Here is a 27,808-nt window from a genome sequence, read left to right as displayed (position 1 = left end):
GAGTGTTCCACTGACGGAGGCCGGGTGGATGTGGTGCCCTGTAGGTGCAGGGACTTGAGTGCTGATGTGCGGGTCTCGAGTACTGAGGGGGGGCGTGGCCATTCGATGAATGTAGTATCGCAGGACAGCAAGGAGGTAGCCAGAGTAAGTCGCGCCAAAGTCAAGCCCGTCCACGCCCGACTAGGCCCAGGGGCCAGGACCCCTGCTCCTTCCAGCACAGGCCAGGTCAGGTACAGTACAAACCAGCTACTAGTGTGGAGACCTCCACCATCTCCTTTACATCCATCATTGCTGGGAGCAAATAATGAACTTTTGACCAATAGTAGATGAGTTTGTAGTCAATGCAGTTTTGAGTTGAATGGGAATAAGGACATTAATCCTGCTAATCAGGAGTTACAGGTAGATACGTGGGGGCAGATTTATAAGAAACTGACGCATCTGTACAATGCATCAGTTTCCCTGCGCCTGCGTGAAAAATTCTTGCGCCAACATAAATGCGCCATATTTACAATACGGTGCACTATGGCTCAAGGATTGACAGATGTGTCAGATATTCTGACGCATCTGTTGGCGGAAAAGTCACGCATTGCTGGAGTAGTGTCTCAAGCACGATGCAACTCCATCAATGCTTGCTGCGGCCTATTCCTAATACACTGCATCACTCCTTACGCATGCTTCAAGCAGGCATAAGGTTTTGACACAGTGGCATCCTAAAAGTCACGCAGTGAAATCTTGTAGATTTCATTGCGTCATTTTTACGAGGCTTTCCTGCGTGGGAACGCTTAACCGGCATACATTATACCTGACGCAGGTATAATGTCACGCAGTGCTTTACAACATGACGCATCTCCCTAGATGCGTCACATTGTAAATTTGCTGCATTTTTCACACCCCCGTTGCATCACAAAAGTGACGCAACAGCAGCATAAAAGTGTTGCAAGGGGCTTGTAAATCTGCCCCATGGAATCTGGGAATGATCAATGCGCGATCACTGTCGAGGCTTGCCATTGACATTAGAACCCTGCTGGAAGAGGATCCGTTAGACATTTTATTTGTCACACAAATGTGGCTTAGTGACAGCTCATCTCAGGATATCCACCTCGCCCTCCAGGTGGGCTACCAGATTCACAGACTAGATCGGACAGGAAAAAAGGGAGATGGAATTGCCATTATTTAAAAAAATGAATTCAGATGTATTACCTCCCACCTCTTCTCTCCCAGAGTGTGAAAGTCTTCAGTTCCAGATCACACTATCCCCCACCTGTACGTTCTTGGGTGTCCTTATTTGCAGACCACCGGTTACTAGCTTCAAATATTTGGAGGCAATCCTAGATATATTCGCCAGCCTACCGCCAGAGAAAACCCACATGACAATTTTGGGCGACTTTAACTTGCATTTCGATATACAGGTTGCCCCCTCTATTAAAAAACTGAAAGCAGGCCTTGAGGCACTACAACTAACCCAACTTGTGTGAACCCCCACACAGGAGAAAGAGCACACGCTGGACCTCATTTTTTCCAATAATCCACTGGTCACACTCTCTAGAGTTATCTCAATCCCTTGGTCCGATCACTAGCTCATTCTTTTTAAATTGCCCAAACATACCCAACGTCCAAGGGAAGAACCCAGACGATGGCCACAAGAAGATGGTTGAAGCTGGATCCTAGAACTTAGGAAACTGCCTTGAAGGATACAATTCCTAACATTGTAGGTAATCTATAAGAGGATTACCAGCAATAGGAAAACTGGATTGTCCAGTCACTAGATGCATGCATTCCCAAAATTACCTCCAGTCCTGAAACACACACAAAACAAGCCATGTGGGACAATGACCAGCTCTTTGCACAAAAAATCTTTGCAAGAAACTAGAGAGGAACTGGAGAAAGGAATTTGACCCGGTGCTTAAAACAAAATATAAAGCTTCAATTAGATCATATCATAACGAAGTAAAGAAAGCTTAGGCCAAATTCTATGAGGAAAAAATTACTCAGGCCTTGAACTCCCCAAAGGAACTATTTGGAGTGGACAAAACCCTGTCAACTCCAATTGATAGTAACATCTCTCCACAAGCCACAAAAGAAAGATGCAACGAAATAGCTTCCTTCTTCCACAAAAAAATACTGATATTTACGATCAATTCCAGATCAATCCCGAATTGGCACGAGTGGAGGAAAGAAAGAGCAGGGATCTGCCAACACGTCCAACTTTAGCACAATTTCCTAAACTTGACGGAGAGACATATTTCTTATCCAAAGTGGCCAAGGTTATACTACTCTCACTAATGGAACTTCTTAATCACTCACTAGATGTGGGCCTGGTTCCTAAGCAATGGAAGCATGCAGTAATTAGACCTGTATTGAAAAAACGCAGCTAGATCCAGCAATCCTGCGACCCATCTCTTTACTTCCTTTTTTAGGAAAATTACTAGAGAAATATGTCAACCGGACATTAGTAAACTTTCTGGAAAATAATAACATTCTTCATCCCTCCCAGATGGGCTTCCCTGCCCACCATATCACAGAAGCAGCACTTCTGGTGGTCACAGAGGAGCTCAAAGCTATATTAGATAATGGAGGCTCAGTCGCCATCCTACTATTGGATTTAAGTGCAGCATTCGACACAGTAGATCACACTATCCTAAGAGACAGACTTCGGGAAGTGGGAATTCTGGACAAAGCATTAGACTGGCTCACTTCGTATTTGGAAAACAGATCATACCAAGTCATGGACAAAGACTGCCTCTCAGATAACTTTCCAACTATTTGTGGCGTCCCTCAGGGTTCATCACTCAACCCCACGCTGTTCAATATATATGTGCACCAGCTTGCCACCTTAGTGCAGGATTTTGACTTGTCGGTGGTCTCCTATGTGGTTAACACCCAGCTGGTTGTCTCTCTAACAGAGGGTCCTAATCTAGGAAATAAACAGTTGGCACCCTGCTTGGATAAATTGTGCCGCTGGATGTCAAGTTGCCACCTAAAACTCAATGGCAATAAGACCAAACTAATGTTATTAGGAAACCAAGCCAAACGTAGACCCCTGGGTAGCTGGCCAGATGACATGGCCCCCGCCAGACCACAAACCAGTGATAAAAAACTGGTTGGACAGTTCACTAACAATGGACCACCAAGCAAAAAAATTGTCTAGCATTTGCTTCTCGCTACTCCAATTGCTCAGGAAGATACTGGTATTGACCCCAGAGCATTTAAGGAAAACGGTCATCCAATCCCTCATAATTTCCCATCTGGATTACGGCAACTCTCTTTATGTTGGCGCGCCCAAATACGTAATAAAGAGACTTCAGACCGTACAAAATGTGGCAGCAAGGCTCCTCTTAAAGGTTCCTAGTTATGTCTCTGCTAGAGAATCCCTTAAACAGCTGCATTGGCTCCCAATTGAGGCAAGGATTACGTTTAAATCCCTTTGTATTGCACATAGGGCCATAAATAACAAGGGTCCTGTAAAGCTCAGAGAGTTGGTAACCACTTATGCTCCATCTAGAAAACTGAGATCCATGCATCTTCATCTCCTCAGTACAACCAGGATAAAAAGGGTGAGATGGGGAGGATGATTGTTTGCACACTTAGTACCAAAGTTTTTGAACGATCTTCTACCCAGTCTCAGAGCACTGGAAAATAAACTATCCTTTAGGAAGAAAATTAAGACTTGGTTGTTTCCCCGTTAACACACCATGGGCCTAATTTCTCAGCACTCACCAGCGCGGCGAAACCCTTGGATAGCCATGTATTTTAGAAAACATAAACATAAACACAAGGGAGCCCCCCCGGTGGCTGGGACCCAGGTGGAGAAGAGAGAGACGGTCCAAGTCTCTTGGCGGTGCGGTGCAAAGCAGTGTCGAGTAGTGGTGAGCATCGATGCAGTAGCGTTCATACTCACCGCTATCAGCACTCCTCCAGGGTGAGCGAGCTACCCAAGCCCGGTAGACACGGAGAGTGCCGTGCTTCTGGGTGGGCGAGGACTTTAACCCCGGAACAGCCTGTGGGCAACAAAAAGGCTAGAGTGGTGACTTAAGTGCGTGAAGAAACCAGTATTGGGGCCATATTGGAAAGGATCCAAATGAGGCCTGATGATGAAGCATGATATCCTTCCGTGTGTGTGAGGGCCCTTGCTCCTAAAAGGAGCGATCCCCCAACTATTCTCTCATCCTCCTGGCACCTGGGACATCATCCCCCCTTTCCCCTCTCTACACCTTCCAGTTACTGGATATTACTGAAGGAAATTTCTGTCAACCCTAATATATGGATGCACCAACCTACAAGTGTCCTGGAACTTAAAAAAATAAAAAGCACCACAAATAGCTTGACTTTGGCAAACATGTTCAGACTGTGGTAAAAAATGCTAGTGAAGTTTAGTACCTGTATCACAACAACAAATCCATTGTCTCATTTCATAGGATGCATTAAATCCATTGTGTCTGAATTCACTTTCAACCAATTATCCTCAATCGAGTCGCTGTCATGGATGGGAGCTGGGAACTGGGAACTGAATCCTGTCTCTGAGCTACCTACTGGTATCCTCAGCAAACAGGTGAGATTACAGATGATACTTACCAATGATATGCCCTGTAGCCCACATATAGATTGACCAAATGTTATCAGAATACATAGCCTTGTGTGACTCTCGAATAATTATAACTAGAAGCTTTGTCTGAATATGTTGAAAACCATGAATGGATAGGTTTTACCTTGAAACTGCCGCGCTAGAAAATTTGTCACTTCCAAAATGAACATTAAATATGCCTAACAAATTTTTGCCTTCAATCAATTCTCTGGAGCCTCTATCGGTAAAGAGAAACTAGACAGTTCAAGTGGTTGTTTCAGGAACCCCAGGACACAAACTAAAAATCATTTTCAGCTCACCGAAGCCAAGTAGTTCCTTTTGAGACTTTCCCTTTCACAGGGTAGAAAGATAGAACGTCAAGGCTTTCACCTGGAGGGTGTAGGTGGTTTAAATGCTTACATACAGTCAACACAGGAGTGTCAGAAAATCACTGTACTTTCAAGCTAGAGTAATATCTTTTGGAAAAGAGATAAGAGTTTTATTTACATTAAGTTCAGTGGCATAGTCAGGGCTTTAAGTGGGCCGGGTCTCACCGGTACTGAGCAACGGCAGTTTTTTAAAGGGGGCCTCGAAACGGGTCTTTATCGGGCTCTGTTTTGTGCCCTGGCACAGGCAGTCCGTTTTTTTTCCAGACTGCAATGGCAGCAGGCACATTGATGTGCAGGTGCTTACACTACTCACTTCTCACTAGTGGAGAGGTTACGGCATGAGGTCATGCCAGGTGTGCTTGTAGGGTAAGGGAAATCCTTCAAAGAGAGTAATTTTTTCTCTGGATTTCCCTTCTCTTTTTGAAACTCAGGAGCAGCAATATTGTTGTGGTGTCACCAGGGCTTTAAGAAAGAAGCTTTTTCAATATTATATACAAACCATAGTTGCTGCTAATTTATGATATGCAACTAACAACCATTGACAAAGCCAATAGTCCTGACTTGTAGATATGATGTCACTTGTTGTATCGTATATCTGAATGCAATGACGGAAACAGCAAAATACAAGTCGGGTGGCACACTATGCTAAGCACAGATTTTTACCTTGCGTGTTTTTAAGCCACGCCCTTAATTATATTGGCCACGCCCCTTTCAGAGACCCACCAGTTTTTTCATCCCACTTAAAGCCCTGGGCATAGTAAAATACTTTATTTTAGTTACCTTAAATGCTTCTCACTTAATAAAGCATCCTGTGAACGTTAAAAATACAGTGTTAAGTGCCTGTCCTTTTGTCATGGAGAAAAATAGCAATAGATGTAGGGCTTTTTGACTGGTCCTGTCAGCTAAAGCCTCAGTGCCTTAAGTTCAGGGTCAACTGCTCCAAATGGGTGTTGTGCTCAGAATGATGCAATGGGAAAGGTTCCTGATCTATAACTTCTAGGAGCACCTTAGAATGCTGGCAAGTAACAATGAACAATAGGGAAAAGGAAGTTTCCAGATGGGGATCGTACAATAAAGCCTTCCTAGATGGCAGTGGATGGTCATGAGTGGGAAACATGGGTAGGCAATCAATACCTTAAATAAAACGTACAAAGGAGAAAGAGTGAGTTCTTGAGAAACCTCCAAAAAGCCAGAAATGACCCATTAGACTCTTAAGATTTCTTCACACCTTGTACATGCAGCCTCACACATCAGGGATGACTTGCATAGAGAAAGTAGAAAGCTAGCAAAAAGATCACAACTTCTGTGCGCTTCAGCTTGCCTTAGGCTGAGCAGTACCGGTAGCTTCTCTCCAATCTTTTTGCATCTTGATTTCCCTCCATCAGCTGGTCCTCATGGCATTATTCACAGATGTTTGGCCTCACAGGTTTTTCAGATGAGTTAAAGTATACATCATTGTAACTCTCTGTCTCTTCATCTACAAACTACAGCAGGTCTGCCTTACTTACTCAACATTGTTTCCTACTCCGACGACACCCAGCAGATCACCTCTCTCACCAATGAACCCACAGCCGCCAGAATCAAATTTCACAACTGAATGAAGGCCTTCGTTAGCTGGATGAAAGACAGCTGCTTAAAGCTCAACCCGCACAAGACTGAAGTACTGATTCTGGGACCCACCCCATCAGCCTGGGACGATTCCTGTTGGCCTGTCGCACTAGGAACCCATCCCATCCATCCCACCCCTGCGGACCACGCACGAAACCTCGACATCATACTGGATTCCTCGCTCTCAATGAACTGCCAAATCAACAAAGTATCCTCCTCCTGTTTCCACATGCTCCACCTGCTTCAAAAGACTTTCAGATGGCTCCCCACTGAATCCAGAAAGACAATCACCCACACACTCGTCACCAGCAGACTTGACTACAGCAATGCACTCTACACTGGCGTCACCTAGAAACATCTCAGGAAACTACAGAACGTCCAAAACGCCGCAGCCAGACTGGTCCTCGACATCCCCTGTGGCAGCCAGATGACTCACCATCTCTGACAACTCCACTGGCTCACAATCAACAAGAGAATCTCCTTCAAGCTCCTCACACATGCATACAAGGCTCTCTAAAATGTAGGATCAGAATATCTGAACCACCGCCTTGCTTTCCACACACCAGTCAGACAACTCCGCTCTGCCCAACTTGCCCTGGCCTCCGAACTACAGATCCACAAGACCAGAACCGGAGGAAGATCGTTCTCCTACCTCGCCGCCAAGACCTGGAACATGGTTGGGAGATAGCACTAAGTACAAAAAAACACCTTTCTATGGATTAATCACGATCTACATATGTTGGGTTAGAACTCAGCATTTGATATAGAAGATCAAGTGCCAATCTGTACGAGATCACAGAAGGTAGGAAGGGCTTTGCCACAAGTGTTTTATTCAAGCATAAATATATGTAGTCATAAAATAAGGAAGAAACACCATCATAACTTTAAGTCATTCAAAGTAAAACCTATCATTCTTGACAACACAACACTCATTGAGCACTGGTATAAGGCCTTAACTTTAAACTCCTCTATCTCCTCACACAGTGCAGAAACAAAAAGTGAATTTAAACAGATTGAAATTCTGTAGTCATTAAATACAAATGGACAAAAATGACAAGATCTTTAAAACTATTTTAATCTCCCAGCAAGGAATTATGGTCGTGATGTATGTACAGGCTGGCAGGAATTAGTGGGCACAAACTACATACTGACGTTTGTGACCTGCTTGGCATTTTTCTGTGCAACCTATGCCCTAACATATTACATCACAAAATGCCAATTCGCAGAGAGTCACAAAACTTACTGACTAATGAAAACTGTTTAGGCAGGTTGCTCTTTCTGACCCTCTGCAACTGGCTATGAACGCAGAGGGCCAGGTTTGCTAACATTTGACGCAACGCAGTACGACAACTTACTGCGGTGCACTGCGTCAAATAGAGGGAACAGGAATGTGCCATATTTACTAAGGTATGACTCATTCCTGCTCTCTCTGTTTTGGCACATTGAGTGCTGCCTAGCATCAATGCAAGCTCCCTTGCTCCACGGTACAAGGGTACCTGTGTTACAGGCAGGATTGTTTTTGTATCAGAAGGGATACCTTCCTGCACAAAAACAAACTTCATAGGCATTTCCCTCTTTCTAACTGCGCTGCAGAATGCAGCACGTGTGGAAAGAGTATAATAACAAGGAGAAAAACACATATTTCTCCTTGTTACGTCTCTGTTGGGATGACGTAACATTTTGATACAATACCAGGTTTACTACCCTTAGTACCAAAACCCATGGGTGGATGCGTGGGAACGCGCAAACTCCACCCATGGAACACCTTCCCAGCACAGAGTAAAATCTCTGCCTTGCGTTACTCTGGATTTACTAAGCCATGCAGAGTCTCTTAGGGTGGCTTTGCGTGGCTTAGGAAATCTCATGGAAGCCTTTATGATGCCTTGCGTTGGCTTGCATGATGCAAGGGCAATGCTTGGGCTTCATAAAAGCTGCCTTTGCTCTTAAAGAGACTGGGGCTGCTTTAAAATAAATGTTTCCCATTTGTGAAGACAAAGGGACAGCATTCCCTATGTGAAGCAGATATCACCCCACCTTAGGTGTCAATATCTGATCATTGGTCTACCACTGCTGTTGCCACATCAAACCATTGACACGTCATAGCGAAATGTAGGTGGAAATATACACCCTTTTCACACACCCCTATAATTGCAATTGATTATATCTTGTCAAACCCCTTGTGTGTGTTGGAAAGGTATTTCTGAGTCGCAAGGGGTTTAGTATCTAAAAAACATATTGAATGTGCGAACCCTGAGATTTTGCAAATTGGTTTTGTGATTGGAAAAGGGTTCTGTACACCATGCCCTATTATTTTGTGCATATTGCAGGTTGGACAAAAGACATCATATTGTTAAAATATTTACAGATGCCACATTAAAAACGGTTCTGACTGTAGTGAACAGGTGGATGCTAAAAAAATGAATTCGCTTTTTGAGTCATAGCCAGGAATTATTGTCCCTGAAAATTCCTGCATCACATCAAAGAAAGCCTGTTTCTTTTGAGATATGGTTCTGAAATGAACTAGAGTCGAACTTGAACAGAAAAAAGTCCCGGACACCAAAATTAAACTTGCCCCATTAGTGAATTAGATAGCTAAAATGGCCCATGTTTGGAAATTGGGACCCGTTTCAACTTGTAAAGGCACACTGTATAAGTGTTTTCCAAGGTATGGAAAATTGCATGGATTTGAGGCTTGCTGAAGGTTGCATTTGCTGTAATAATAAGGAACTTAAGAGTAAAACCCAGAGCAGCAGAAAATATAACAGGCCCACACACATGCTAAAAAACAGTCCACACTTTGACCTGTCAGACCAGCCCTTCGTGCTCTAACTGACTGCCCTATAGGTAGGTCTCACCCTGAATTGAACTTTAAGATGGCAGCAAACAAAGATGTAGACAGAGTTCGAAACTATGAAAGTTTGAATTGTGATTTCATATCCAGAGCAGGGGTGTAACACAGGCCCCCGCAGCCCCCGCGGTGCAGGGGGGCCCCCTCAGCACAGTATTCAGGACTAGGAACTCCGGGGTTGCCCTTGCACTGCGCATATTTCCACAAATGTCCGGTTGCACGCTCATGCTAGACCCGCACATGTTACGTCGCAGGTTGGCCCTCTTCCGAAATGGGCCCAACCTGCCGCCCTCTTCCAATTAGTGGCACCGAGAGGCACCAGGTACTCTATAAAAATCAGAATAAGCAGTGTATTAGTAACTCTCACGACACGGGCCTGCCTTGACTTAGCAAGCAAAACTATTTCGGAAGGGGGATTGTATCTCATTAGAGACAATAAAATTGATTAACAAAATAATGAGATTACCTCAGGCCAGAGGCGCAGCTAGAGCCAATTTCCGCGGGAGGGCTACTGAAAATTTCGGGGGGGGGTCTGACTCTTCCAGCAATATGCAGAGTGTAGATGCAGGGGCTTAAGAAGGGGTGAAAAACAACAAAGCCTCGTTAGCAAGTAAATGGTCTTTTAAAGACCTGTGAAGTACTTGGGTGCGGCGAGTTTAGTGCCTCTGTGGTCCCTAGACATGTTCTCACTTTCTCTTTATGCATTTATTTTAAGATGACATTTAAATGAGATGGGAAAAACAAATGCTTCGGATCTGATATCTGCCAATGCTGTCTGGCTTGCCTCACCCACATAGACTTTAGCATCACACCTCCTGAGCTTTCATTGTAATAAAATCGTGAAGTTTTGGAATGGTAGTCCTTTGTTTGTTTCAATCAAACCAATTGCGTTCGCCAACTGGATCGAAATATAGTGTCCCTAATGGTTTTCAAGTTATTGTATTCCCTTTCGTGTTTGTTTACTGTGTTTTGTATAGGGTGCTTGCTTGCCATCTGTCATGCCAGCCAATTTGAGCGCTTCCAGGTGCTGGAAAAAGAAAGAAAAGGCGTGAGCCAATCAAAGTAAAGAGAGCAAACACTATTCGTTTGGTGTGGACGTAAAGATTAGGGCAGTGTAGGAGACAAGGACAGGTTAAAGTTTCGAGATGCGAAGAGGGAGAGAATGGGGTAGGTGAACAAAGTAAAGATGGGTAGACTGGGTGAATACTGGTGAAGGAGGAAGTAAACCTTCACTCACGTCAGTGTACTTAATACACCTTTAACACCTTCCTAGGTCAGTGCCAATATTATGTGATAACAGTATCACTGTCCCTGATATATTTGCATCCCATACATTGACGCTGGAACTGCACCCGGAAACATCATGACCCTCGCCTCCTGGCTGTCAACATTAATGACCCAATAAAAAAATATAATTCTTTATTCCTACGTCTTAGTGCCCTCGTCCTAGTCATTTACTTTGACACAGTCAGGAACCAGGAAGTAGGAGTGGTCATGACATAAACCCACCCCTTAAGGGTAGTAAAAGTCATGGCCAAGCCCACCCTTCCTGATTTTGTTCCTCTCTCATGACTTAGACCAGGAGGTTTGGAACGAGATCCCTGCCGGGCATGGGGTCTACAAGTGATGGTAATGATCTTGCCTTTCTGAGCTTGCCTTGCTGGGCTTTGGTAAGATATGACTGTGCAATGAGGGTGCACCACTCCCAAACAGAAGGCATGCTCGGAGGTTGGTGGAGCGAAGCTATGGCGTACCTTCCTTCAGCAAACAGTTCTTCGAGAATGGGTCCTATATGATTCCTCTATGTACTGATCGCTGTACGCAGCATGACAGGTATCGTTTATGGGTTTCTACATTTCCTGATTAGAGCACACAATACGCATGCATGCGAGGGATCACTGTCACAAAGCAGGGTATGGACTCTGTATTAAATTAGTCCATTCTCATTCCCCTACATTCATTTTCTTTTAACACCCTTCTAAGTGTATTTAAAGGAGCACTGGATGTAGGTGAGCCATCTTTTAGACTAGGAGGGTTATACCTTCTTGATTACTAACATTTAGCGATTCCTTTCCTGATTTTCCTCGCCTGTGATTTGCAGTTATAGGGAAACAGCATAAGAAATCCAGGCATCTCTGACAATTCAAGATCTAGGTCTAGGTCTCCGATTTGAGAGAAATCCAGGAGAGCCTCCAACACTGAAGATACTACTTTTGTGGGTGAAGTTAAAAAAAATCTTCTGGAGACTTTAGTGGGTATCCAAGAAGGCCCTAAGAATCCAAACAAAAGATGTGTGGATTTCTCCTCTTCTGGACGTGATGATGATGTTGAGGGGAAGTTATCTAAGTCTTCTGATCCAAATGTCAAATACACTGATAAGGAAATTTTGCCTGAAATCCTTTTCAGAATATGATCTAATATGGCCTTCCTTCCATCTGACAGATCTTCCACATCTAAAGAACCTATTCCACCAAAATGTACAACCTCTACTACTGGAGACTGCAGCCTTTATCATGTATCAGCATATCTGGGATGTAGTACAAAGAAATGGAGGGATCCAGACAAATTCATTATGCATTGCTTCATGTCTAAGCTTTATCCGTTGGAGGGTGTTGACAAGAAGTTTCCTTAATCTGCGTGAGTAGATTTATTGGTTAACAGTCTAGTGGAGTGCACTTCGATGACCAAGGAAAATATAATTAAGGACTCTTCTGATAAAGACTGATTTCACGCTAAAGAAGGATTATGCATGGGCCAATTTTGCTGTGCGGTCTGGTATTTATAGAATATAACTGAATCAATCTATGCTTTTGGATTTCAAACAAATTTCCAAAGCTGTTCCAGAGGGAGAAGAATGTTCTGTTCTTATTGAGTCTGGAGAAACAAACTGAATATTTATCCAACATCTCTTTGGATGTTGTGGGAGCAGAACCTTTATCAGAAAGCGCAACAATTACTGTGAGAAGAAATGTTTTATAAGAGACTGGCAGACTAATTACACCCAGCAAAATACAGCCCTGCGAATACCGTTTGAGGGGTTAAATTGTTTGGCCCTGAATTTGAAGAGAAGCTTAATCGAATCTTCAAAGAGAAAAATACTCTAGCCCATGAGCTTTTCTCCATCAGTTTCAATTCTTGTAACGATTCCTGTTCGGATCTAGCTACCAGAACAGTGGCATAACACAGGCCCATATGGTGCGGGGGGGGCCAAGCTGCAGGTGGCCCCCTCAGCACAGTACTCAGACCTGAGAGCTCCGGATTATATCCGGAGCTGGGGCCCCTTAATGTACCTTGCACGGGAACCCCCTCAACTTTCATTAAGCCACTGATCCGGAGATGCACAATTATGTATTTTCCAGGCTTTCATTTATATAAACAGCACGAGCAGAGCCGTGCATCCAAGTAGTGCTCATTGCATTTGCCAGAAACACTATGGTTAATTTCTCCTCAATGTCAGCTAAATAAACTACCTAGATTGACAAGAAGCTGCTATCTGCATGCAATGTTTTAACACTGCTTATGTGTATTAACACGCACATTGAATGTTTAATATGAATGAAGAACACCTCAAAAAGGTGTCTTGGCTTTGATTAACTTTTAGTCAAACTGAAGTGCATTTTAGTTTTGCTTTAATTATATGTAGAATAAAGGGTCTGTGTTGTGCACACAGAAATTGGCATAGTGTTCCCTTCCTTAAGAGAACTTTAATGCGGCTGCTGTTCAATTCTGCTTACTAACACCTGCTTAGACTCATCTACACGAGACATGGCCTGGTAACAAGTAAAGGCACAGGGGAGAGTCAGTGCTGCTCATTCAGATGAAGTCAACTCCATAAAAAAGTGGAGTATATATGGAAGCTGAGACTCACAACATCAATGTGGTTTCGGCAGTGGTTAATCCAGGCAGGTGGTTACAGATGGTGGCCACCTCCAATCATTTTCGAGACCAAGATATATTTTTAAACATCAGTCTTTGACTAGAGCAAGAGAGAGAAAAGGTAGAAAAACGAGGAAGAGAAAGAAAGGAAGAAAGAAGGTATGACAAAAAAATCTGCAAGAGTGAGATAAAGAGACAAGAAGTGTGTGGTAGAGGAAGAAGTTCTGAGGTGGAATCAAATCTAGACCCACTTGATATTTGACAATCCTGACGACAGACTATTAAAAACCTTTAGGCTCTTGCACTTAACTTTTTGCAAGTTAATCACTATGTTCCCATCAAAGAAGACGAGCAGAAAAGGTAAACATTAATCAAAGTTGAGAAAGAGATGCAACAGCAAAAAGGAAGAAAAAAACCTACTTGGAATCACAATGCCACCACAAAAAAGCATGAACAATAAGAAAATAATTACAAAAAATACCAGAAAAACATATCTTAAAGGTTTTTGCTTCCAATATCTATAAAAAAGCTCTTTTATATATTTGGGCTACTGCTTCAAAAACCTGAGACCACATTATTATTATGTGTTCGACTTCAGCTACACCTTTATTCTACATTTGGCGCTCTAATTTGGAAGTTTGCCATGCCTCAGCAACTAGATGCAACATGCCACACAATGTCTTAGTTTTGGTTATTCTAAACTTGCTTTTGTGCTGTCTCACGGTCCTGTACTTTACAAATGTCATGGGTGTACCGCAGTAGCTTTCTTTTGATATGCAATTCATCCTTAGCACACACTTAGGACACAAATAAATTCTCCAGAGCGTTTGACACTCATACAGGAGCAACACTGCCTACACCGAGATGTCACAGAGACTGTGTGAGCTTCTGGGGTACACAGACCCCCTTCTTTTGAAATGGCTCTGAATTGGCAAGGGACGTGCAGGTTGGGTCCGGGGACGGAAAAGTTTTGACATCCACAAACCACTTTGAAAAGCAAATCTTAAATGGCCCGCTGCGTTTGTAAGCTTGTCAAACACGCCGCCATGATGTGCTTGTTAGCGAGGACGTTGAGTGCTTTGATGGGCAAGACTCCTCGCAGCCCACAATTACAGCCTTGCCCTTTCGCGAGCCTGTGTTTATTTGTCGAGGGAGGGGACTCTTGGAGTTTTATGTCCAAAGTGTTTGTCCCACAAGTGCCTAATTAGATGTGACACAGTCAGAGGCACATCCCTGACATTTATACCACTGCCGTTCACGCTTTGGAAGCGTTTAGTCTTGTGGGAGGCACAACAAACAATGTCAGAAACAACATAAAATCACCCCATTAGCTGTGACCGACAGAAAAAAAACACTCAGGGCTTTTATTGGAGACAATAAAAGTGAAAGCCGAAGGGCGGAGATGTGGATCTTCCACTCATTGGGAGAAGTAAAACGGCTCTTTAAAAATTCTTTAGAAGGGCATGAGGCAGAGATACGACTAGTAGCAGAAGAAAGGCCACACACACCGCAGAAGCTCACCACATACATGTCTTCCATCGGAGAGTAATGCAGGTGATTAAGGGCAGGGCCAGACTGGAAATCAAAATCAGCCCTGGCAAAAATGTTAAAAATGTTCAGAACAACTCCACACAGCAGGAGACCGTGGTTAGAGAGGGGCCAAGGGGGCATGGTTGGGTCATGGCTGCCCTTCCAGCTATGAAAGCCGCCTCTGGCCTGCAGTTTGCAAAGGAAAGTTCAAGTGGCAGAATCCCCAGTCCAGCCCTGTTGAACTGTTGCTCCAGCTCTCAACAGAAATGCAGCCTTAGTTATGTGGATTGCAGAGTTGTATTAAAGACAGACATGCCAATATGTTAAAACTGTAAAGTGGGAGATTTTGAAACCAAAATCGAGGAAATGTATTTTCCCCCATTGACTTATATTGAAGCAGAGGCAATTTTAGGTGGGAGAAAGCAAAAAGAAAGCCGTTTTGGGCTTAAAAATTCGAGAAAATCCTGTCTGAATCTGGTCTGTTGGCATGTATGTAAAGAACGTGCAGAGCGATAGCTAGGTAAGTGTGAGCTTCAGTTTTCCAACTATCATGCTGGCATATAATGTCAAACTACATTATACAACAAGCAGGGCAGTGGAAAGGGAGAGGAATTCAGATTGGTAGGGGTAATAAGTGGAAGAAAACACAATCTTTCATTAAATAACCAACAATTTTGAAGACTTTCAAAGCAGAGAGGGGGAGAATGTGTGTTAATTTTTGTCTGTATATGTATAAAAATTCCTTCTGAAATCCAAGAAACACCTCACCACACCCGACTGAAAGCATCTGTACCCAACTGTTTACCAGAAAATACATTTATTAGGGGGGTGTATCACCCCCCTGAAGCTACGCCCCTGAGAACATGACATGCGCTGAGCACCAAGAATATCTGGAATGACATCACAAAACCCTTTAACACCCAGTGACATCACAGGGTTGACAGATTACCTCACTCTTCGCGGCCCTACGCTGATCACCAGGTTTCCTTTTTACAGCAAACGAGACAAGAAGCTGATAATATAGAAAGTAAGTATGGTCTCAGAAAACTTGTTTACTCTCATCTCGAGAGGAAAGATGTGGAAGAGAGGCTCTGAATATCCTAGGCGCAGATAGAATGAGCAAGAAAACATGACAGTGGCAGTTACAGTTACACTAATGTGCAATTTTCTCAAATACACAGATTGGATGGGCTGCTCAACACCACTTCATAAACGACAACATGGAAAATACATGAACATATTAAATGCTAACTAACCTAGCTGTCAGGCCGCCTGGCTGAGCATCAATCATATAAGGTACCAGGCGCGGCCGGCACAGGTAACAGTGGTGAGGCGGGGATGGAATGGGGCATGTGGGGGGGGAAGTGGACAGACAATGGGATAGGGAAAGTAAAATAAAAAAATAAATAAATCCACTTACTGTGCGCTCGCTGCATCGTCGACTCGGCAATGTGGCGCGCTCAAGGTAAGTGGCTTTATTAATTTTTTTATTTTACTTTTACTATCCCGTCATCTGTCCACTTCCCCCCACCTGCCCGCCACCGCCACACCCAACCGTCACCGCCCACTGCTGTTACCTGTGCCGGCTGCGCCTATAAAGGTACCTTGACATTTACACACTAACTTTCTGTACTATTGTACGGTAAAGAAATACAGCGATGTGTACATCTCTTAGAAAAAGTGGATAGCCTGATGGGCTCATGGTATATAACATCACTGTCTAAGCTTTCACTTGTCTGGTGCAGATAATGAGAACTTTGATGTACTTGCATCACAACTGTGCTAAATGTTTATCGGTCAAAATCGAAAGTCGTCAAATGTGACACCATTTTGTTTTTTTGCTTGATGTGCAAAACAGCCTCAGTTTCATGGAATTGATTTACTTAATATTTGGGATAATATTGAATCGTTCATCACAAAAGTAATATGAAACTTAATAAAAACATATGTTTTTTAACAAGAATAAAGAATCACAATGCCCTGTTAAGCACCTACTTGGAGCAACATCACCTGCTCGATTGCTCCCAATATGGGTTCAGGAGTGGCCACGGCTCTGACACTGCTTTAATAGCTGCAGTAAATAGCATACGCTTCCAAATAGATACTGAGCATACCTCATTGCTTATACTGTTGGATTTATCTGCAGCCATCTCCCTGACAAGACTGATTGACCGTCTTCAGGAAATTGGGTTGACAGACTCAGCCTTGGCGCTCCTGTCCTCATTCCTGCAGATAGGTCATCGAACGTAAAGATGGACCAATTTTTATTCTGATCACATACCCACCTTCTGTGGAGTTCCGCAAGGCTCCTCTTTGAGTCCAACTCCATCTAATATATATATGTTTCTCCACTGGCCAAGGTAATTACATCTTTTGGGTTGGAGGCCTTATCCTATGCTGATGATGCACAAATAATCGAGTCCATCACAAAGAATATAGAGGCCTCCGCAGCCAATTTCAACAGCTGCATGCAGGCCATGGCCTCCTGCATGGTAGACAACTTCCTTAGACTCATTGGAGACAAAACTGAGGTTCTGTTCTTTGGCATCCAACAAACTATATAGACCCACTCTTGTTGGCCAGAAATGCTTGGACCATGCCCTTGCCCTGCTGCCTTGGCAAAGAATCTCGGTGTCATAGTTGACAACATCCCTAGGTTAATAGAACTGTTTCATCCTGTTTCTGCTTATTAGGACCTTGAGGAAGGTCTTCCCATTTCTCTCTCTCTCTTCGCGAAAACAAGCAGCTGTTACCTTGATTCTGTCCAGGCTGGATCACAGTGACACTCTTTTCCTCGACATTAACAGGGGATCCATCCATAAGGTGCAACTTGTCCAGAATGCCGCAGCGAGACTTATTTTGGATCTTCCCAAATTTCACTCGATTTCTGCTGCCATTCGGAAATTGCATTGGTTTCCATCTGAAAATTAAATTCTGTTTAAGGCCCTATGTATTGTTCATAGGGCACTTCACAACTCAGGGTCAGACAGAATCAAACACCTCTTCCAACGTTACGTCCCTACTACACAGCTGCAATCTGCTAACAAAAATTGGCTGGTTGTGCCCAGATTTAGGAGGGCAAGGTAAGGAGGAAGAGCCTTTGTTGTGGCTGCATCTAAACTCTGGAAAACTCTCTCTATATTGATCTCCTGTCTTGAGTCACATCTTCTCTTCTGTACATCTTTAACCCCTTCGCTGCGGCGGGAATTCCGCCGCAGCGCTGGGGGGGGTTTGGGGGCAGCGCGGTGGCGCTGTGCTCATGACGGAGCCACTCCGTCATGAGCCACGGTTGAGCTGTGCTCATGACGGAGTGGTTCCGTCGTGACTCCGCCCACTGCGCTAATCGCCCGCACAGGCGGGGAATCAGCGCAGCGTGAGAGGAGCGGCGGCCAACGGCCGCAGCATGACGGAACCACTCCGTCATGAGCACACGGCACCCGTGGCTCATGACGGAGTGGCTCCGTCATGAGCGCTGAAGGGGTTAAAGACCTGGCTCTTTGCACTTTAATTTTCCTTAGAGGGTTAACACCTCCTTCCCTCTGACCGTGGTACCGTTTCAGCGCCTTGACACCTTTGGGCATTTGTTCGCGCTTTACAAGTTGGTCATTCATTCATTTATTCATTCCTTCATATGTTACAAAAACGAATGGTTGGTGCCAAAAAGAAATCGATTTCTGAAAGGGATGATTGTTTTAGCAGCAAAAGTGGGACAATAAGTGGCAAAAATTATATTTTGTATTCACAAATCAAACTCCATGACTTCCCCTCCCCGTTTTCCAGTGCACTGAATCCTTAGATATACATATTTGTTTCCACTGATTTGCAGATTATTCTAACAAATCAATAAACATCTGTTTTGTTCAGAATTTATCAGGATGTGTGTTGTACTCTATTGTAGCATTTATATAGTGCTTCATACGCCTGAAGAGGCTATGAAGAACTGTGATATGCATCTCATTCTTTGTGCCATTTCAGAGTGCATGGTTGGTAGGGTAGTGGATGTGTTTTGGCCTATCTGGGAGGGGTTGAGTGAGATGCCTAAGGTTCAATGACATGCCTCGAGGATGGTGCAGCGAACATCAAGAATAGACGCAGCACAGCCAGGAATACTTCTCTTAACTTGCGACTCTTACATGAAGTGCTGGACCGAGCAAATACAATACGGGAGGACGCGGTGGTGGTTTCTCATTATGCGGCCATGGCATTCGACATGATTGAATGGTCCTATATGTTCTCAGTGTTAAAGAAATTGGAATTTGGCCCAGCCTTTCTGAGATGGGTTCAGCTCCTATATAAAGATCCACTGGCCCAAATAGTAGTTAACAACCGAAAGTCCCCAATATTTACACTTGGGAGGGGCACCAACAAGGTCGCCCTCTTTCCCCGCTGCTCTTTACCCTCATGTTAAAGCCATTGGTGATGTGGATACTGAAAGACCCTGTCATAAGAGGACTCAAGTGGGCTGAGGGCTGGGAGGACCGTATTTCTCTATATGCAGATGACATATTGTTGTATATGGCATCACCCAGTGCCTCCCTGAATAGAGCGATGCATATTTTTATTGTATTTGGGAAATATTCTGGCTATAGTATAAACTGGTCCAAATCAGTAATTTATGTTCTCAGTGGTAAATTGCCCTCCCTACCCAGGGGTTTCACTATTACAGAAGCAGAAACGGGATTTAAATATCTGGGGATCCATGTGTCTAAAGATCCGGCCCATTTCTATGAACGCAACCTCTTGCCCCCGCTGCAAAGACTTAAAAGTGATGTCCCACATTGAAAATCTCTCCCGTTGTCCCTGTTGGGGCATGCAGCACTATTTAAAATGATATCCCTACCACGCTCTTTATATGTTCTGCAAAATAAGCCTCGCCCAGTAAGGGCAGAATACTTAAAATATATAGAAGGTGCCCAAAGAGAGCTTTTATGGGAGGGAAAACCACCCAGAATATCTATTCAGAAGCTCACACAAGGGTGGTATGACGGGGGAATCGGTCTCCCATATATCAAGAGATATCACTGGGCGCCGCGACTTACTGCAATTAATCAATGGATGTGCAGGCCTCAGGGTGATCCTGGATACCAAATGGCAAGGTGGCTGCTTCCAGAGGGAGGCTTCACAGAGGCACTTTATACCAACCCCACCAAACTGATCTGTCAGGCCCAACAATGCATGCTGTCCAAGTGTGGCGGGCAGCTACGAGGAGCCTGGGCTGGGAGGGTAAGGTCACCCGGGCCACCCCACTCTGGGACCCAGAACTACTTGGCAATTTAGGACACATCAAGGGTTTCGACCAGTGGGATTTAATTGGCATTTCCAAGGTTGGAGATCTATGGAGGGCGGGAGTGGCAGTCACTTTCACCCACCTACAAATGGAGTACAACCTTACTAACACTAAGCACTTTAGATACCTACAGATCGAGTATGCACTGCAAGCAGTGATAAGGAAGGGGAAAACCCCACCAGAATCCTCCCCGTTAGAGGACAGGGTTTTAGATAACCCTGGGCGGAGTTCGCAGAATTGCACTCTGCGGAACTCTGCGAACTGCAAAAAAAACTCCGCCGCACTATGCGGAGCTCCGCAAGCGTCGGAGTACAATAGAAAAATACCGTTCGCGGTGATTGCACAGTGCCGGATGCTTGGCCGCACTATGCAATCATTGCGAACCACACCATGCACAGTGCAAGCAGTCCCTGCTTTCCTTTTCTGCCGCTTGAGTAGATTTTTACCCGAGCGCCAGCTTTCTCCACGCAAACGGGCAGTTTCACAACGCGAGCTGTTGTGAGCATACGTGACCACTCGCAATGAAATACCTGCCCCCCCCCCCCCCTGTTGAGAAATCTCGCCGGAATGTTGATTTTCCACGCTTGCGCTCGCCAACTTGATGTTGACGATCACGAATGAGGAAAAATCTTGCTGGGTTTGATTTTCCTCGCTCCCGGTCTCCAACTTGACATTGATGGACGCCATCGAGGAAAAAAACTCCGCTCCGCAACGTAAAGCGGATTTTTTTGGAACTCCGCGATCTCGGCATAATGCGGAGTGCGGAGAACTCCGCAAACTCCGCGAGCGGAGCGGAGTTCACCGCCCAGGGTTAGTTTTAGACAAATAAATGCCAGAGAAGTCCATTTCACTGATTTACAAGAAACTAATCGATAACACATCTGACCCCCTCCTCCGGCTCCGAGCTAGCTGGGAACATGAAGTAGCTGGATTGGAGGATGAGGAATGGCTTGAGGCACTCGCTCCCCCAGAAAAACTGCTATCTCCTCTAGGCTAGACTCGTACAACTGAAAATACTCCACAGAGCTTATCTTGCGGGCCTGGCGCTGGTAAAGATGGGCTATAGAACCAAAGCAGGATGCATGAGGGGATGTGGTCAGGAGACCACCTTTGTGCATATACTCTGGAAATGTACGGGTATTCAGAAGTATTGGTCTGAATTGACGAAGTGCATGGAGGAAGTGATGGGTAATAAGTAAGGGAGAGGATGTGGTCCGTCGGCTAGACTGCCGACTTTAGTGCTGGAAACCAGGGTTTGAGCCTCGGGGTCGGGTCCACATCCTGTGATTCTGGGCAAATCACTTAATCTCCCCATGCCTGAATGAGTAATGTAAATACGGTGCTCATGTAAAGCGCTCCAATACCTTTGGGTCGAGTTTGTGCTATATAAATATGCAAAAAAAAAAAGATTGACTATAGTATAAAGTTGTGCCTCCTGAATATATGGGGTCCTACTGATTTAAACAGTAAAGAGAGAATATGGGTGACACTTGGAATGATAATTGCTAAGCGGAACATTGCGAGATTGTGGAGAGGGCTGGAACCACCGTCACTGGCAGCGTGGGAAAAAGATATGGATTGGTGCATGTTGACCGAGAGGACAGTGTACGAATCCAGAGGGTGTCCCAACAAATGGTCACAGATTTGGGAAAAATGGAACGGGTATAGGGGAGAAATATGTGAGCCCCCGCATCTTAGACAGGGACAAGATACGGGGTAGCTTAATTGTAAACTGGGTAAATATACAATTGTCATGGAACTGCTCTGATCCCTGGTCTATGGTATGAATGCATACCAGCGATGCACCCTTGGGCGCTTATGTTTGTAAAGTGTTTGCATTATATAAGCTTGTCATCAATAAAAAGATATATAAAAAAATAAAATAAACACAGCTATCGATACCTATCCTTTCAAGAGTGGGCATGGTTTTAACTTTGAGGCCATCATCAAGTAAATACCATGTCGGTAAGTGGATGCCTACTAGTGAGCATGTTCTATGGAATACAGTCAGCAGCAGCAGAGGCCCACCTTCTGTAGGCAATGTGGGGTCCACCAAAATACTACAGGGGCACCACCCTTGGATGCCTTCTTAAACAACGAGTGAAATGCAAGATTACAATAAATGAGACTAGTTTTACATCCTGGAGCACTATTTTTTCGAGAAATATTGTCTGGGGACCCATTGAAGCCATGCAGCTTTTAAAGACAGAGATAGTACTTATTGCTTTATTTTTAAGCCTCCTGAGAGAGAAATTTAAGAGTAATCAAAGTTGGCATGTTGAACACTAACTACACAATCCTGTAAAGACCCAAATGTCATCTAACCCTGCTTGGACAACTCTTTTTTAACAAACTTTCACACACCAAGCCACTCTTATGCCTCAAAGGCTTTGGAAGGTGCATGTTTTACAGTCAAGCGGGCAAATGTCAGGTCGTGGCTCAGGCTTTTGCCAGAGTGAAACCCTGAGTATGCAAGGGTGACACAGGCCACTTGCTTCTTTGATGCCCTGACATAACAAGAGTGAATAAACACGCCCAAATCTACACTCTTCGTCCAACCCTGCCAAGCACACCCAATACTTTCTTTTAGATTACAGATACCATTGGACTTTTTTATTTTAAAGGAGGGTGCATCCTACAAGCATTCTTAATAACTCTCTCTGAACCAATATCAACCTGCATTATTAGAAAGGATTAGCCTTTCAGGGTAAAAGAGAAATGAACTGATGAAAGGAGACTCGCCCATCTTGCATCAATTTGGTTGGGGTCTCTTTTTACAGTTTTAGCTCAGCTCATCTCTGATCAGTGAGTCTTGCAAGCAATAGTTTTTATATACATCTTCACAAGTTTGCTTTCATTCCTAGCTCTTCTTCCCACCTCCTCCATTTTACTGTAGTCTGCTTTGATCCATATAATAGTAGCCAAAAGCTGCTGCCCTAAGGCATCATTTCCACTTACAGATAATTCCTCTGAATGCAGCTCCTGCTAGCAAAGTATGTTGATTGAGTCAGATAAGCACTTCAATACCCATCTGCCCTTAATGTGTGGAGCTTTAGTCCATCTTGTTCATCCAGGACTTCTGGCATTGGGTTTGCTGGGGACATTTTGGAAGCAATCAAACAACCCCTTCCTGCTTCATGGGTGTTTGCATTCCCTTAAGTTAGGTTCATCAGCCACAGCGGAGATATCCATACCCTTCCCCTACCATAGGAGAGGTATCACCTGAAACCTACTTTTTAATCAGTATTGTATAGTTGAAGTACTTGTTCACTAGGAACTTTAAACACCTAGGGCCATATGTAGGTAGGCTAACATTTACCACTTCATAAATACCGAATTCTACCGATTCGGTATTTATGAAGTGGTAAATGATATGTAGGTAATCCATCGGTAATATTTACCGATTCGGAATGGGTCGGTAATTTAGAATCGGTATTTACCGATTCGGTAATGGTAACTGGCTTCCCATTGATTCCTATTTACCGATTCGGTAATGGAGGGAGCACAATCAAGGGTGGCAGGGTGTCACAGTGACACCCTGTTGCACCCCTGAATCCTGCATTTGTGCACATGTGGCACACATACATGTCCTAAGGGCATGTATGTCTGCCACATTGCACACTTCAAAGTGCAAAAAAATGCTTTTTTCCAGCTATTCGTCATTTACCACCAACTTTTAGTTGGTGGTAAATAACGAATCCCCACAACACCCACACACTCCCCCTACATATCATTTCAGGATTCGGTATTTACCGAATCGGTAAAATTACCGAATCGGTAATTTTACCGATTCGGTAAATTACCGAATCCTGAAATGTGCCCCCTACATACCAAAAGCCTGAATACCGGTCGGTAACGGGATATTTACCAAAAATCGGCCGTTACCGACCGTTATTGGGCTTCCTACATATGGCCCCTAGAGTTGTAGTTAGGAATGTGCTAGCTTGATGAAAGGCACTGCAAGAACCTCTTTTAGAGGGTCAGGGACAAGCAGGTGGGGGTAGGAGACTTTTATCCTGATGTCCCGGGGCTCGACCTACTATACACCTTTAGTAACTAAGGCAAGTAGTGCACCTTCAGCTCTTGACTCTCAGTGGTAGTGTGGGTTGCATATTCAAAGGCTCTTCAGAGGGAGGGCAGTGCAGGATATGTGAGGGCTCTTGATTCAAAATACGCACATTGCCCCACAATAAGATGATTGTCCATTCCAATACTGATCTTTAGTGTAAAAGGTAGTGTTTAATATACACACTAAACACAGCATAATAAATAATCCACACAAGTAGGCTCTCAAGACTATAGCACTTGCACGTGTCAGGGTAGCGCTCCCACCTGCGGGTTCTCCCATTCCCCCTCTCTTCCTCTACGCTATACTTGGCACTCCTAGTGGATTTTAGTCGGTTTACCCCAGGTGCTGATCGCGCTACCAATGAACATCAAACTATGATTTTAATCTTGAAAGTTTCTATCTCGCCAGGCAGTAAATCACTGAATTAGAATAAGCCTCACATATAAGTGGGACCCAGCTTCCACCTTACTCCAACTACAGGAGCCAGCTCTGTTCTGAGAGAGTCTTACCCTGATGACCTTGAATAATTCTTAAACCGATTGTAAAAGACTCTCACATATCATCCATATTCAAAATAAATTAAAGGAAAACGGTATTTGAAACAGACATTTTGCAGAGAAATGTTGCGTTTATGTATCATTCTTTTAGATCAGAGCAGGACTTCACATGGTCATATGTCACAGAGATTATTTGCAGTAATGTTAGTGAGCTGCTGCTGTGTTACAGTATTGAAACCACTCCTCACTGTCCCTAAATATTAGATGTAAACCTATTTAGAATATGGACCAGTGTGCCTGTCCACTGTCAGTGACCTGGCCAAAGAGGGCATGAAAGAGCTGAAAATGGATTATAAATTCAAAGCTGTTCTGAACAGGGGCCCCAAAAAAACGTTTGGCCCAGGGCCCCCAAATCCTTAAGATGTCCCTCCAGTCTGGAAAACTGTTAACCCAAGAAGCCCAAAATTTAGCCTTGGGACCTACTTTGCAATACAAGCAGGAGCCATAAAACGTTTAAAGGCAGGGGTAGTACCTACAGCTGAACCTTAAGGCCTCATGGACAAACTGGAAGAGCAGTCAAAGTTACTGACAAGAATTGCAAATCTGAGACAAGTTTTATGTCTGAGTCCTGCAAATATAGGGCAAGCTTCCCAGAACTATGCATTGTCTGTTGCAAAATCAGAAATTGCACACTTCCTAAAGGTCAGCAAAGGCTTGTGAAGCATGTCTTGGGTTCAGAGTACTCGGGCAAGATCCTTGATGTGGAATCCAAAACACAACTGAAAAAAAGAATGCATGGAGAAAGGTCAATCTCTATCAGCCTTATGGTCAGTGGGGGTTGGCCGCTAGAGATGGGATGATTGCAGGCCCCTTGAGCCAACTCACACAGTGCACAGTCAAAGACTCCATTCAAAAGCTTTAAGATGTACTCCAATTTTAGGATAATTCACATTTGATACTGGTGGGAATTACCAGAGACAAATCTTAGCAATTTTTCATTATTTCAATATTTTCCAATGAACTTGTGTTGATTTCATTGGACAAGGGGAGCGTGTATGGAAGAAGGAGAAGGTGCAACACAAAGTGCCCATGTAACAACACAAGGCTTCACTTCCAAAATTGGCAATCTGGTACTTGGATAAATTAAATGAGCAGTTAGAAGAGGAAAAGAGTCGGACTAGGAATGCATTATAGAGACAAACATTATACCTCCCAACTTAAGTGTTTTCACCATCATACATGAGGCTGTTCAATTGTACAGTCCTCCTTGGCTGGTTTGGAGCACATGTCCCAAGGTGCGCCAGGGAACATATGTAGAACCCTAAATCCATTCCATGCTATCTACAAATGCAGATGGCTTGTAATAAAAGTTTTCTGGTCGGAGCAGGTGGTCACTACCTGAGATAAACTGTAAGAGTAACTTAACTCAAAATGAAGGATAGCTCTGCCTCTGTCTGGAAAGAGAGATACCTTCACCAATACAACAAGTATTAGCAAAGTCAATAGGTTTCTCTTTGTCAATATTTTTTTACATGGTGGACAGCAGTTGACCTAGTGCAGCATGTCTTAAAGTAAAACAAAAAGTCATTTAAAACGTGGCTAGCTTTGACCGCATCATAGCGCTTTTTAAATTTACTTTAAAGCCATGTTCCACAGCAGCTCAACTGCTGCAAAATATGTAAAAAAAAAACATTGACAAGATGGAATACAAGTCAATAACACACACAACAAGAAAAGTGCCTCTTGCTCAATAAATAAACTACAGTCTGAGCCAAAGCTGCAAATAGAAGCGATCTCAGCCGCAAACAGTTCAAAAGAAGCACCTGGTATGACTCTAAATTTCATCAACTCGCTTATAGAAGCACCTGGTTTGACTCCAAGTTTCAGCAACTCGCTTATAGTAGGCACTAAATGTATTGTCATCATTGTGCCTGCCTTGCTGGATTGTAATATGACCTACAAGTTGCTGCAGGTGTCAAAGACAAGGGTTAATTTGCTGAAGTAAATACCATGGAAAGGATCGGAAGCTGAGGATTACCCCGTCAATATGGCACACATCCTCTCACAACTCCTGGAAGGGCTTTGTTTCCTTCCCCCTAAGCAGATGTCATTCTTCTGCGTGTGGTTTTTGGAAACCCTCTGTCACTCACAGCCGAATACACACAAAATCACACACAGCATCAAGGGACGCTTTCTGCTGATGGACTGATGGGCATCCACGAGCCACCTGAAGAGTGCCCGGGAACAGGAGGTGTTATGCTGCTGTACAATGGTGGCTCGTGCAATTCTGACATGAACACATTAACAAAGCCCACCACACTGAAATGCCCCACCTGTTACTTCACGAGCGATGGCAGAAGTACGAAGATGGTGTGAGATGGCACAGAGGTCTTACTGGTGCTGGCAGCTTCTGTAATTATTCTAAGTTAAAAGTGCATGAAATTTGGAGCTTATCGTAGGGGAAAAAATTGTGTAGATGACTGTAAGTGTGAACCTTTTCTTCAGCGATTCCTCATTTGGAAAAGTCTGATTTATCCTCAAGGTATCACCCCAAAATGAAGTATAATTCAAACAATCAATAACTGTTGGGAATGGGTTGCTTGAATTTTTATTATCTTTTAAGCATCAGTGATTGTGATCCTTAAGTCTTTGACTGTGAAATTATGGTTATGTGTCCACCAAAGCCGGAAATAAGATTTCTGTGAATCAGTGTGGTCACATTTCAGTACTGCTGCATTTTTTAACAAGCCCACGCTAGCCACTATGTACAGTAATGTCCAGGGGTTACTTCCACTGTTGATGCAACTGAATGAACTAACCTCAGGGTCTGACTTGAACAGGATTGGGCCCCAGCACCATAATAAAAGTGACTCCATTACAGAATGAGATAGCTTCCAGGAGTGGCTCTCGTTTGCAAAGCAGGGCAGTTTTAAACTTGTAAAGACACGTTTATAAGTGTTTTGCAAGGTGTGAGAGAATGCATGCATTCTCCGTTGCTGCAGGCTATGTTTGTAGTAACATCAGTGTAATCGATTAAAAACCTACCCAGCAGTAAAACACAGCCCACCACACGCTGACCTCTGAGAAGAGCTCTTCGGGCACTGCCAGGCTACCCATTAGGCCAGTACGACGCAGGGATGACA

Source organism: Triturus cristatus, chromosome 6, assembly GCF_964204655.1.
Source record: "Triturus cristatus chromosome 6, aTriCri1.1, whole genome shotgun sequence".
In the NCBI taxonomy this organism is placed as follows: domain Eukaryota; kingdom Metazoa; phylum Chordata; class Amphibia; order Caudata; family Salamandridae; genus Triturus; species Triturus cristatus.
The sequence above is the reverse complement of the archived record's forward strand: the minus strand, read 5'-3'. Positions refer to the sequence as shown.